This window comes from Sciurus vulgaris (assembly GCF_902686455.1).
Source record: "Sciurus vulgaris genome assembly, chromosome: 9".
Taxonomy (NCBI): Eukaryota; Metazoa; Chordata; class Mammalia; order Rodentia; family Sciuridae; genus Sciurus; species Sciurus vulgaris.
The window spans coordinates 71,546,932-71,559,373 of record NC_136469.1 but is presented as its reverse complement, the minus strand read 5'-3'; positions in this window follow the sequence as shown (position 1 = coordinate 71,559,373).

Genomic DNA, 12,442 nt, shown 5'->3' with positions numbered 1-12,442 from the left:
TGAACCATTACCCTAGACTGGGTTTTTTTCATATATAGCCTTATGATGTTGACATAGGTTCTTTCTATTCCTAGTTTCTTTTGTATTTTTATCATGAATGGGTGCCAAATTCTGTCAAGGGTCTTCTCTGCATCTACTGAGATTACAAAGTGATTTTGGTCCTTATTTTTGTTTATTTTATGAATTTTATTTATTGATTTACATATATTAAATCATTCTTGTATCTCTGGAATAAAACCAACTTGTTCATGGTATACAATCTTACTAGGTTGAACACAATTTGCTGACATTTTATTAAGTATTTTTGCATCTAAGTTCATCAGGGATATTGGTCTGTAGTTTTCTTTGCTTGATATTTCCTTATCTGGCTTTGGTATGACTGTGATATTACAGAGGATGAATTTGGAAATGTCCTTTCTCTTTCTAATACATAGAATAATTTGAGGAGTATTGGTATTAGTTCTTCTTTAAAGGTTTGGTGAAATTCAGCTGAGAAACCATGTGGTCCTGGGCTTTTCTTTGTTGGAAGACTTATTAGTGCTGGTATCTTATTACAGGTTACTGGTCTTTTTAGGTTTTCTGTGTCCTCTTGATTCAGTTTTGGCAGATTGTATTTGTCTAGAAATGTATACATTTCCTTTAGCCCTTCCAATTAGAGTATAAGTTTTCAAAATAATCCGTAATGATCTGTTGTAATCCGAGATGTCTGTGGTGATTTCTCCTTTTTCATCTCTAATTTTATTAATTTTGGTTTTCCTTCTTTTTTTTTTGGTTAGTTTGGCTAAGGGTTTATCAATCTTATTTAACTTTTCAAAGATCCAACTCTCTGTTTCATTGATCCTTTTTATTTTATTTTTTTCAAATTTGTAATACACATCCATCAATTAGTTTTGATTCCAATCTTTTAATATATAACCACTCCTCACTCAGAGTTCCCTATGTTCACACTTCTTCAGTCCATAGAAACATTTATATCTATATTTATTCACAAAGTATGCCTACCAAAACAACCAAAATTATTGATAACTACTTTTTCAGTTAATAAGGATGTAGATATATTCTTTTATATTTGTCCTCCCTTTTATTGTAATATTGCCTTTTATATTTTTTATTGTATTAAGAAACACATAATAAAAATTCATTACAGGAATAGTTTTGAAAGTGAGAATTTATTTTTCATAAGTTGAAGAACAAAATGTTACTTCTTTAAAATTTACTTAAGGGTATGTATATATTCTTATGAATTTTGTTGATATTTTATGAGACATCAGATTTAATATATAACGGAGGGACCAGTTAATTTGGTTTAAAATAAAAGAAACCACATGAATAAGTGAATGCTAGTTGCTACTGATACTCCAGATACTCTTACCAGGCTGTCAAGCAAGACTGCAAGAAGACTGCTGCTGTGGAAGTTTCCTTGGTATGTTGCAGGTAGGAGGGAGGAAGGAGAGAAATAGCTGGAAAGAGATGTTTGGAGAGAGATGTTAAAGAGGAAGTGCACATACCTCTTTCCCTATCTTTGAAGCCACCCTCCATGATCTTTAGAATTTTATTAACATTTATAGCATCTACAAACTTGAAAAGTAGCATCACTCATTTATGAGATGTCTTTGGCCTACTCTAGTGCTTGTTCAATGGGCTTCAGGACAGAATGTCAAGGTGTCAGGAATGGAACTTTCATTGGGTCCCATGCCAGCTGGGGCTCTCACCAAGGCTGCTATACTGATGACCTCTGCTGGGGCTTGAGCCCTCAGCAGCAGGACCTGACACTGAGTTCTCAGTATGGGCCTGCAATTTTTGACAACCAGACTATCTGGCAACTTGGTGGCAAAATGATTACATGCAATAACTGAATGATTTTTCCTGACATATGTGTGGACTACTATCTTGGGCAATAGATCCTTACAAAGGCAAAGGCATTGCCTTTCCAGAAATGTTTTTGTTTCATATATGTCTACTTTTGCCCCTTGATGACAAAACATTTTGATAAAGACCATTATAACATACGAAGCCTAAAATGTTTAGTCTGTTCATTTATGTATAAGCTTGCAGACCTCTACATTAAACCAATCGTGTTTGTTCCCAATAATTGGAATACGTAGGTCCGTGAATCAAGCAATATTGCCCTCTCACAATATTATTTTCATTAACTAAATTTTATAGTTTATGCTTCCTGTCTCTGCAGCTTTAGGTCCTGCTGGATTAGAAGTCCTGAATCCAAAAGATTCAGGGGACCAGGGCACCTGGAAATAAAGAAAAGGTTCTATGGAATCTGACAGTGTCTATCATTTAGTCACTTTCGAATTTCCACACTACTAGATCAGCAGCAAAGAAAGTCCTTAAAGTGTTGGTCATCCCTGTCACCTGGAAGGCTCTGGCTTTTGCTACATAATGGGCAGAGAATTCATAGAGGAAATTTGGAGTTTCCATGCCCCACATGGTGGTAGGGGCATGAGAGCCAAGAGTCTGAGCCCTTAGGTTTGAAGATGTGGATCACTGTGCCAGGCAGGCAGCTTAGTGGAGCTGAAGTACTGGCAAAGAATGAGGACCTTCTAGAAAGGATGGTCTAGGTGAGAAGTAAAGAATTATGGTCAAAGCCTGTAACTGGCAGCAGCAATGGAAACCAGCTTGTTCCATGAAACCTCTGGATTGTTTTCTAGAGATTACAACTAGTTGCTCAAATAGTACAGAAGGACTGAAGGCAATCATGAGTGGATCTGCGTGGTGAGGGGTAGACTGCAGTGGGTGCTGCTGGTGCTGTCACATCTCCTCTGTGCTCCCGCACTTCTGGTTGCATCTGTGGTGGACAGTTCCATGTGGTGGGCTCATTCTGACAGCATTCCTCTTCAAGCCTGTACCACGCTCTTCTCCAAATCTGAAATAATTTCAGCTCTTGTGTAAGTGTAGCTGGAAATTGCAGTCATTAACACCCCAGGAGTACCCCAACAACAGGGATCACGCCAGGAAGAAACGCCTCAGCCTCATGTATTTCAGATGGAATTATGGGAGGCACTCCTTCCTGCTCAGAGAGAAGGAATTCAGCCCCTTTCGCCTACAGAGAAGACTTCAGCAGCACACCTCTATGTTGGCATTCCTCTTTTCCTGTCTCACTATGTTTCCTACTCCATTTACCCAATATTACCTTCTAAATAAACTATTTGAACCAAGTCCTTGGCTGGGCTCTTGCTTCTGGGGAACGTAAACAAAGCACTTTCCCAGTAAGGCAGAAACGAGTTTTTCTTCTATGACTGCTGTTCACCCATACAATGCTGTCTTTGTTTACAGAGGAGACGTTCTACAGGTAATCTAAAGAATCCTCACACATTCAGAGCTAACGAAGGAATTCAACAGATGTGCTGGATGTAAGATTCTGTTATAAAAGAATAAGTGATTTTCCTTTGTAATATCAATAGACAACTGGAAATATAATGGAAGACAAGATTATGTTCATCATAGTAACAAAACTTTAAATAATAGTGAAATCATTGTGAAAAACACACTGATATGAATGTGTACATGAGATTGTTAAGAAAGTTTAAGAAACAGTGAAAGGACATAAATGAAGATCTGAATAAATGGAGACTCTGTTTTTGACATAAAGATGTCAGTTTTTCCCAAACCAATAAAGCCGACACAATTCAAGTTGAATTTCAGTGGAGTTTGTCTCCCTTTTTTCCTTCAAGAGCCCATGAACCTTTTTCTAATGTGTATATAGAAAAACAAAGTTTCACAAGCATACCTTGGTTGATTTAGCAAACAAAAACAAAATGAAGAGAAGCATTGCCTTCTTATAAATGGACATATATTGCTTAGACCTAGTATTAAAAATTGTCATGTAGGAGTAATTATATATATATATATATATATATATATATACACACACACATATATGTCAAAAGAATTCAAAACCAGACGTACATATGTGAGAATCTGAACTATATCAGTGATACCATGACCTAATAAAGAAAAATGACTTAATAGAGAATTCTGACAACACTGGCTCATTGTATGGTGGAAAATACTGACAGACATTGTATCCTACAACCTGCATTAAATGTGAATGATAAAAATCAAGTTTAATGAATAAGAATTTGGGGATCTTAGGGATGTCACTTTCAACTTCCCTAACCCAATAAGGCAAAAACATTAGTGGATTTTTACTTTGTGGCAATGAAGGAAACATGGACAATTTATCAAATGGATGAGACATATTGTGTCCAAAACTTATATGGAATTAGTGCCAACACCATGCAAGAATACAGATGACCTTGATCCAGTTGATAAGCAGGCAGTGAACAAAAACATGCTTGTGTTCCATTAGCCCAAAATATATGATTCTAAAGGTTTGAGTAGGCAGTTTTCAAAAGGCAAACTCGGGTGCTTAACAACCATATAAAGGACTGTTCCAACTTTTTTAGGAATCAGAAATGCAGAATAAAATGAAGTTTCACTTTGGCACTATTCCTTTAACAGATGAGGAAGCTGGAAGGCACCAGTCTGCTGAGATTATGGCTAAACCTGGAGTCTGTGTGTGTGTGCTGGGATTGCAGACAGGAAAGTCACTCTGGAGGGCAGCCTGACAGTTCTGGGAAAAAGCATTTATACAGTGGGGTTCCAGCACTCCAACACCTATTACATACAGAGGAAGTCATGAAAAGTCAACAAGGGAATCACGTATGTGCAAAGAGTTTTAAATGGAGGCATCAGGGACCACTATTCACTACAAACTTCCTGTCAAATTTCCTGTTAAAAATAATGCAAGTGAGAAGACAACAGATCACATTTTTCAAAGCATAGTCATTTGTTGCTTAACAAAAGGGCACCTCCTGAGAGAAGCATCATTAATTGCTTTCATGGTGGTGTGAACATCACAGAGTGCACTTTTTCAAACAGAGATGCTATAGCCTATCACACACCTAGGCTATATGGCTATACCTAGGTTACTTGCCTTACAGCATGCTACAGAATATGGTAGGCATTTTTAGCACAATGATGTTTTTGTATCTAAAACATGTTTAAAAAGAAAAGATACAGGAAAAATAAAGGCATAAAGGATAAAAATGGTATATCTATAGAGGGCACTTCCCATAAATGGAGCTCACAGGACCAGAAATTGTTCTGGGCAAATCAGTGAGTGGGTGATCAGATGTGAAAAGAAGCCCAGGACATCAGCACTACTGTAGGCTTTGTGAACACTCTGCACTTAGGCTATACAGGATCTGTAAGGAAAGATATTTTTCTTTCTTCAATAACAAATTGATAGCTTACTGTACCATTTTTACTTTATAAACTTTCAAAAATTTTGGTTTCTTCACACGTTTAAAAACACTTCAAGCCCAAACTTACTGTACAGCTATGTAAAAGTTTTCTTTCTTTTTATCTCTGAACCTTGCTGTTAAGTGAGATTACGGTACCATATCACTTTGTTTTGCTGTGTCTGCCACCCAAGATGCTTTTTGTATAGCATAAACCTCTTTTTTGACTTCTTTGAAATTTCCTTGCTTTGGGAGTTCAACTGTACTTTCATAAGTGTGGTAGGAACATTTTGCCCTACTTGGAATTTGGTGACCTTTAAAATTTGTAAACAATTACTTTTGATGATTTGGGGAAAACATATTTTTGTCATTTAATGAATTATAACTTTATAACTAATCTTATATGTAGACATCACATGTTCTAATATTATATAATATATATTAATGTACTCTGTAGCACTTGGTAAAACTAAGATCTCGTGGCAGATTTATGATATAATATGAAGTAAAAGGCAGTAAAAAGTGTACATGTGTTTGAAGTATATATATGTATACACACATATATGTGTGTGTGTATGCTGAAGACTGTTAGATTTTAAGTAAATATTTAATTTTCATTTGGCAATGTCAGTACCTTTTATTTGCCTTTCAAATTTGAAATTGTTCAGAAATGCATTCCTTGTGGTCATTCAACAGACTTATTTGTTGAGCAAGTCCCTGTGCCAGGTACCATACCACCTTCTTCTATTTGTAAGGGAAATTTCAGCCTTAATATGTCTTTGTTCAAACATCTTCTTGTTTTGTCCACAGAATCCTGTGAGGTAGACAAGGTAAATATTCATTTTTCTCAACTTGCAAACAAGAAAAGAGAGTCTTCAGAAACGTGGGCTCATGCACCATTAGTCTTGTCGAAGTCACTTGGCTAGTAAGTGTAGAGTGAAGACTGGAATCTCAGCCAGAAGACAGAAGATAGCGTACTGCTATTTTCTCTATACTTTCCCCTTCTTTTTGTGTGATCTATAAAGAAGGTCATTTGGGACATCTCCATATGTATCATTTTCCTTGTATTACATGGGAATAGAATCCCTTGGAGTTAAAATTTGTGTGTGATTACACCTAGTGGACACTGTAGGCACCTTGTCCAGATCCTTTGTGTGTGCCTACTAAGTTCCAGCTACCTGTGCCTACAGCTCTTTCCTTGATCAGAAGCCAGCAAGAGCTATCCTGTCTACTAGAAGGACTAGGGAATTGCTTCCATTTGCCCAGAATAACTTTCCACTTGAAGTCCTATTCCTTAGTGGGGTTAAGTCTGGATTGTGTGTTCCATACTGTTTGCCAGTATCACCAAATATTTACTGCTTCAGCAGCCGAGAGTTCAGCCAGCTCCATAGCATGTCCTTTACTGACACTTAAACGTTCCTGGCCTCCCCACTCTACTGTTCCCTTGGCCTCCACCTCCCCAATCGGCTACCTGTCCTGCCTGGAATCCTTGTCTGGGGCTGTACTTCTGAGGGACCTAAAAAGAAGACACCAGGCATGGCAGCCCTGTGTATAAAGGTTAAATGACTACCCAAGGTGTTTATATGGTTCTCATAAACATGGAAATGAGTCAATTGTGTTGTGTTTGGATATAGAAAGGGAAGGTGTCTTTTTCAAAATCTAAGCCTTTACTAAAAGTGACAATGACTCAATAGTTTCTAGTTAGAAAACAGACAATTCTTACATCAGCTATTCTATCATCTTCATTAAATAGTAAGGTGCTCAGTTCTACACAATTATGAAATTCTTGATTGTTGATGCAGACTCACAAATGTAACATCTTAATTACTTCTGTCATATAGTTGAAAAGATGCTAGGAAAAGATGGAGACTGACTTCTCCATGACTAAAGAAGAAAACTGTATTGAACTCATGGGTAAAAAGAAAGAATCTGGCAAAATTTTGCAAGTGAAATAAAAAACAGTATAGCAAGTATCATAAAGACTTTCTAGAGACCTTAATCATCATATGGCACATGGTCAATACACAGATGCCACAAAAAAGGCTGCACTTTAAATTGAAGTTTGTTTACTTTTAACAATGCGGTACAAATACTAAATAAGTATACTCTATACCATTGGAATGCAAACTTCACTGCCCAGGGATCAAAAACTTTGGGTAACATGTTCATAGGAAGCTCAGTTGGTAGAGTGCTTGCCTCACAAGCACAAGGCCCTGGGTTCAATCCCCAGCACCGCAAAAAAAAAAAAAAAAAAAAAAAAAAAAAGAGAGAGAGAGAGAGAGAGAGATTAAGCCATGGGGAAAGATGTCAAAGAAATCTAGTATATTTCACTTCTCTATAAGCTAAGTTAGAAAGACTGGTGTGCTTCTCCTTACAGTAGAGATTGTCGTTGACATATGTTACCAATTAAATGAGCCCCTTGTGAATTTAAGCACAGCATTTGAAAAAGGAAGCTTTCTTCTGCTGGCTATTCATCAACACTGTGAGTTCTCTTGCTTGTCCCTTTAGCTCCCACTATGTCACTTTAATGAACAGTTTTTAAAAATAACATTTTTATTGAGAAATAGATTTTCCTCTGTGTGGGCTGGCAGGGAGCCAAAGGGCATGCTTGGTATGCCGGAGAAAAACAGGAAGCTGTTAAAATTGGCTACATGTATGCTTGAACTCCTGATTGCTTGACCTTTAACAGGATTGGGTGGACATATCTGATCGAAATGGCTTATGCATGAGACTGCATATATATTGAGGGTGAGAGTGCTTTTAGGGGGTTGTTGTTGTTGTTGTTGGGATCCGAATAAAGAAGAAGCTGCTTCATGACAATCTGAGGTGTACGTGTCTTTATGTCCCGCTGGACGGCGACACTCAGGAACTTAGGGAGAACAAAAACAACTGCTACTAACTCAAATTTGGATGATATTTTCCAAGAATGGGTGAATTTTCAATGGGTGAACTTTCTGATATGAAAACCTCCTTTTCATTAAATCGAACTTCATTTGAAATGTAGTGTAGTTTTGAAGTACCTGATCAGAATTTTTGAGAACTATATTCTTCGAGTGGTACAAAACCCAAACATATTTAATTTTATAATGCTTTAATTTCAAAACTTTCTTGATATCTTTCTTAACATGAACATATTTGCTGAGATAAAACATTTGAGTGCATATTAATAAAAGTAGTGGGTCCTACTAGATAAGTTGTAACATTAAAATTAGATGCAAATAATTGAGATAATGGGAAAGAGAAAATGGAGAATTTTTTTTTACTAAGCAAATTACTGAAAAAGGAAAACAATGACAATGTAAAATCCTGATTTTTCTCATCTATGGTTCGAAACACCATTTTATCTTATAATTGATCTTTGGTTGCTTTCTTAGCTCATTTCAAACAAATATTAATATAATGTAAAATTAAGATATACAGTTAGTCCTGCAAGACTAACAAATTTAGTACCTAACACTAATCTGAATAATTCATACAATTCTAGAATAATGACTACATACACATCATGTGGTTTTGAGCTCTGTTCTACTTGATTTTCATGAAACATTCACCCTAGGAAAGTAGTTGAAATAAAAATAGCCCTTTCTTAAAAGAAAACCATGTATTGAGCTCCTGAGTTCCTCCTGAAGGGAAAGGAATGCTGTAGTCCAGTCACATGTTGGAAAATGGCAATACTGGTTTTGCTGCTGGAAGTGAAACTAGGAAGCCCTCTGACCATCCTCATCTAGCTTGTAAATACTACTTCATCCTCCACTGAGAGGGCACAGGCAAAATGGCAAATGGGCATATAACTCAGTATATTTTTAAAGGTTTTAGTTTTGTTTTGTTTTTTGTTGTTTGTTCTGTTTTTTCCCTGAACTCAATATTCACATCTAGATTTCCATATGAGAAAAAAAGAAGAAAAAACACCATCAAGCTTTGATCCCCTGGTTAAGTTTATATAAAATAAAGTTTATACAAAATAAATAATGTTCAGAAGATAACAATGAGTGACATCAGAGGAGCATCATCTATTAATCAGGGTGTATAAATAGTGTATTTGTTATGGTGATTGGAACAGTCACCTTCTCGCCCCTCAGGAACCCACACACCAACACACCATTCTGTAGCAGGAAATGAGGGTCAGGACACCAAGACCTGGAAGCAATACTTTATTGTAGCCTTAGCCCTCAGGGATAATTCCCAAAGTCTGAGCCCCAAGCACAGGAGGGCTTTTACTTTTATACAAAAGCAAGTTTGGGGTCCATCCAGGCAAAGGAGTTGGCACAATTCTATTGGAGGGTGCATCTTACATTACTTCTATAGGTGTAAGTTCTCTTAGCTCATTCAGCTTAGGGACTTTTACTGCACTAAGCGTAAAGGGTTTTTTTTCTGTCCCCGCTGCTGTTTTCTTCTTCTCCTACTGTGGTTCTCTTGTTACAGGTGCCTGTGAGCTGCTGCAAACCTCTATGGTTAAATGTCAGTAAGCAGAGCTGCTGTGTGTAGGGTGCACAACCATAGCCCGTCAGCTCTCAAACTACTAAACTTTCCATTGTCTACCACAATACCTGGATATCAGTGCGCCGGTTTCCACCTTCATATTCCCGCCCTCTGGACTGGGAGGAGGCTGACATTGAGTCCCACAGGTGTGCCTAGACTGTGACTTATCTGGAAGCTGTATTATCAGATTCCCGGTGCCCCAGCTTTTCCCACACCAGCTGCTCCATCTGTTCCTGTGGATCTCACTGGCATGACCCAGTCTTTCATCCTAACAAGGGAAAAGAAACCAAAGTGTTATTGATGGGGTTATGCAGACTCTGGTACATAGTAATTTTTGTAGGAAATTCAGGAGCCAAATAATTTTAGAGCAAATAATAGTAATTCTCAGTCACTGGAAAATTGTTCAACTTAATTGTACCCTTCATTAAAGGCGGAGCCATCCGTGTGTGGAATACTGAGTGACACCTCCAGATTCTCATTTGATCTGTGGTTAGAGAGGAACACAAGTGTCTCAGGGGAAGGATTTTAGAATAAGATTACCTTGATGTTTTATAGAACCAAAGAGTGAATGTGTTTCAAAGAAAAAAGTTTGAAAATGATGGTGAATGAAAATGACAGTATGAATACAAGTACAATTTATTCTTGTCTTCGTCAACACTTCAAATAGAAAGCTACTTTTATCAGTAAAACTCTGGTTCACCCATCAGGTATTTTCCAGCCCATGACCACTTGCCTTGGCCTCCCCACCTAGCAGTCTCCCAGCAGGCTGCTGCACTTGGACACAGTTCTGCCAATGGAGAACTTCATGCAGTCCACACTCCTCACCCACTGTAGGAAAGGACAGCTGAGAGGGCCAAAGACACCAAGTCATTGTCATTTCAGTTTAGTTAGCTTTTAAAATGAAAATGCTCAGAGCTTTTCCTTAACAATATGATGACATGAACTGTCTCCATATTTTTCTTCTTTTGCTGTGCTGGAAGGAAGCCCAGAGCCTTAGACATGCTAAACAAACACTCTGCCATTGTTTAATTTTCTACTCAAAACAACACATTCTAAATGGTATCAAGGTCTGGAGACAAAGGTTTACACTTCTACCTGGAATATGTTTTTGTTTGTTTGTCTTTGTTTTGTTTTGTTTGGTTGGTTGTGCTGAACCCAGGGTTGTGCATGTGAGGAGGCAAGCACCCTGGCAACTGAGCTGTATCCCTAACCCTCTCCTGGGAGTTTTCACTGCAGCAGTTTCCTGCCAGTTATCTTAAAAATGTAAGCCTATCCACTTATTCAGATGTTCTAATTTTAGAAATTTTTTTAGTTTGGTTTGGGACTAGGGATTGAACCTACGGATGATTTACCATTGAGTTACATCTCCAGTTCTTTTAATTTTTAATTTTGAGGTAGGGTCTCACTAAGTTGCTTAGGGTCTCTCTAAGTTGCTTGAGGTTGGCCTTGAATTTGTGATCCTCCTGCCTCAATCTCCGGGATTACAGCATGTGCCACGACACCTTGCCAATTTTAGAAATTTTTCTACAGAAAACATTTGCATGTACAAATATTGGCTGCACAGATATTCACTAGAATGCTGCCTATTAATAGAGTATCCTTGACAAATGGCTACATTAAACAATCCATAGAAGATTGTTTAATAAGTTACTGTTCATCTATGCAATGGAGTTCTAAGATAAGACCAGAAAGTATTTTGTGACAGAATAATGAAATAGAATTATGTTCATAATATATTAAGTAAATAATGCTGCTAGAAAACACCATACTCTCTTATTATCCACTATTTTGAATAAAATAAAAGTATACAAGGACTTTAAAATGTGAACTGGGGGCCACTTCTGGAATGGTGACATGAGAGCTCTGCCATTCTCTCTCTGGTGAAACAACGGTGTTGACATTTATTTCTGACGACTCAAACAATTAAATGCTCTAGAAATTTTATTGCATAAAGTCTGCTCTCTGCCAATACTTGCTACTGAAATATTTTGAAAATTATTTCCAGAGTTGTTGCCTCCTGCTTCCCTAAATATTGCAATTCTTTTGAAACTTTGCTCATTATTAATACCCTGAGAATATGGGGATCCAAGGGTTATCTTGATGTGCATGAACTGTGTGATGTCCCATAGCTGTCATGAATGTGGGGTGCAGTTCTAACAGCAACAGGATCCAGTGGGTTTCGTGCTGTGTATCCTGTACCATTTTTATTTTACATGAAAGTTCTTTCTAAAGCATACATGTATGTGACTTGAGAGGCAGGGGCAAAGTGGATTAGAGGGTTAGTGTAAAGATTAAATAAGTTTTCTTATATGAAAAACACTTGGAACAGGATCTAACACATAGTAGCTTCTAAAGTATAAGCCATTATATTAGAATCATTATGAGTACCGTTGTTATTGTCATTGTCATTCAAAATGTCCATGTAGTTCTTTTATTATGCCTAAGGTTCTGTCCACATGAATAACACTCTCTGTATTTTATTAATCCATAACAGTGAGTGATTTGATAGTGACTGCATGTAAATGCTTCACAAATTATTGCAGAAGTGTCATGCAAGTGCATGGCAGAGGAAAGTCACTCCACTCATGTCAGCTGGAAAGCAGAGAAGGAGAGGGAGAGAGGAAGGGGCCAGGGTAAGATAACATGAATGTTATTGCTTCTGATAATAGGCCTTTATTGAGTACCTATAGACCATAGACTCTGGG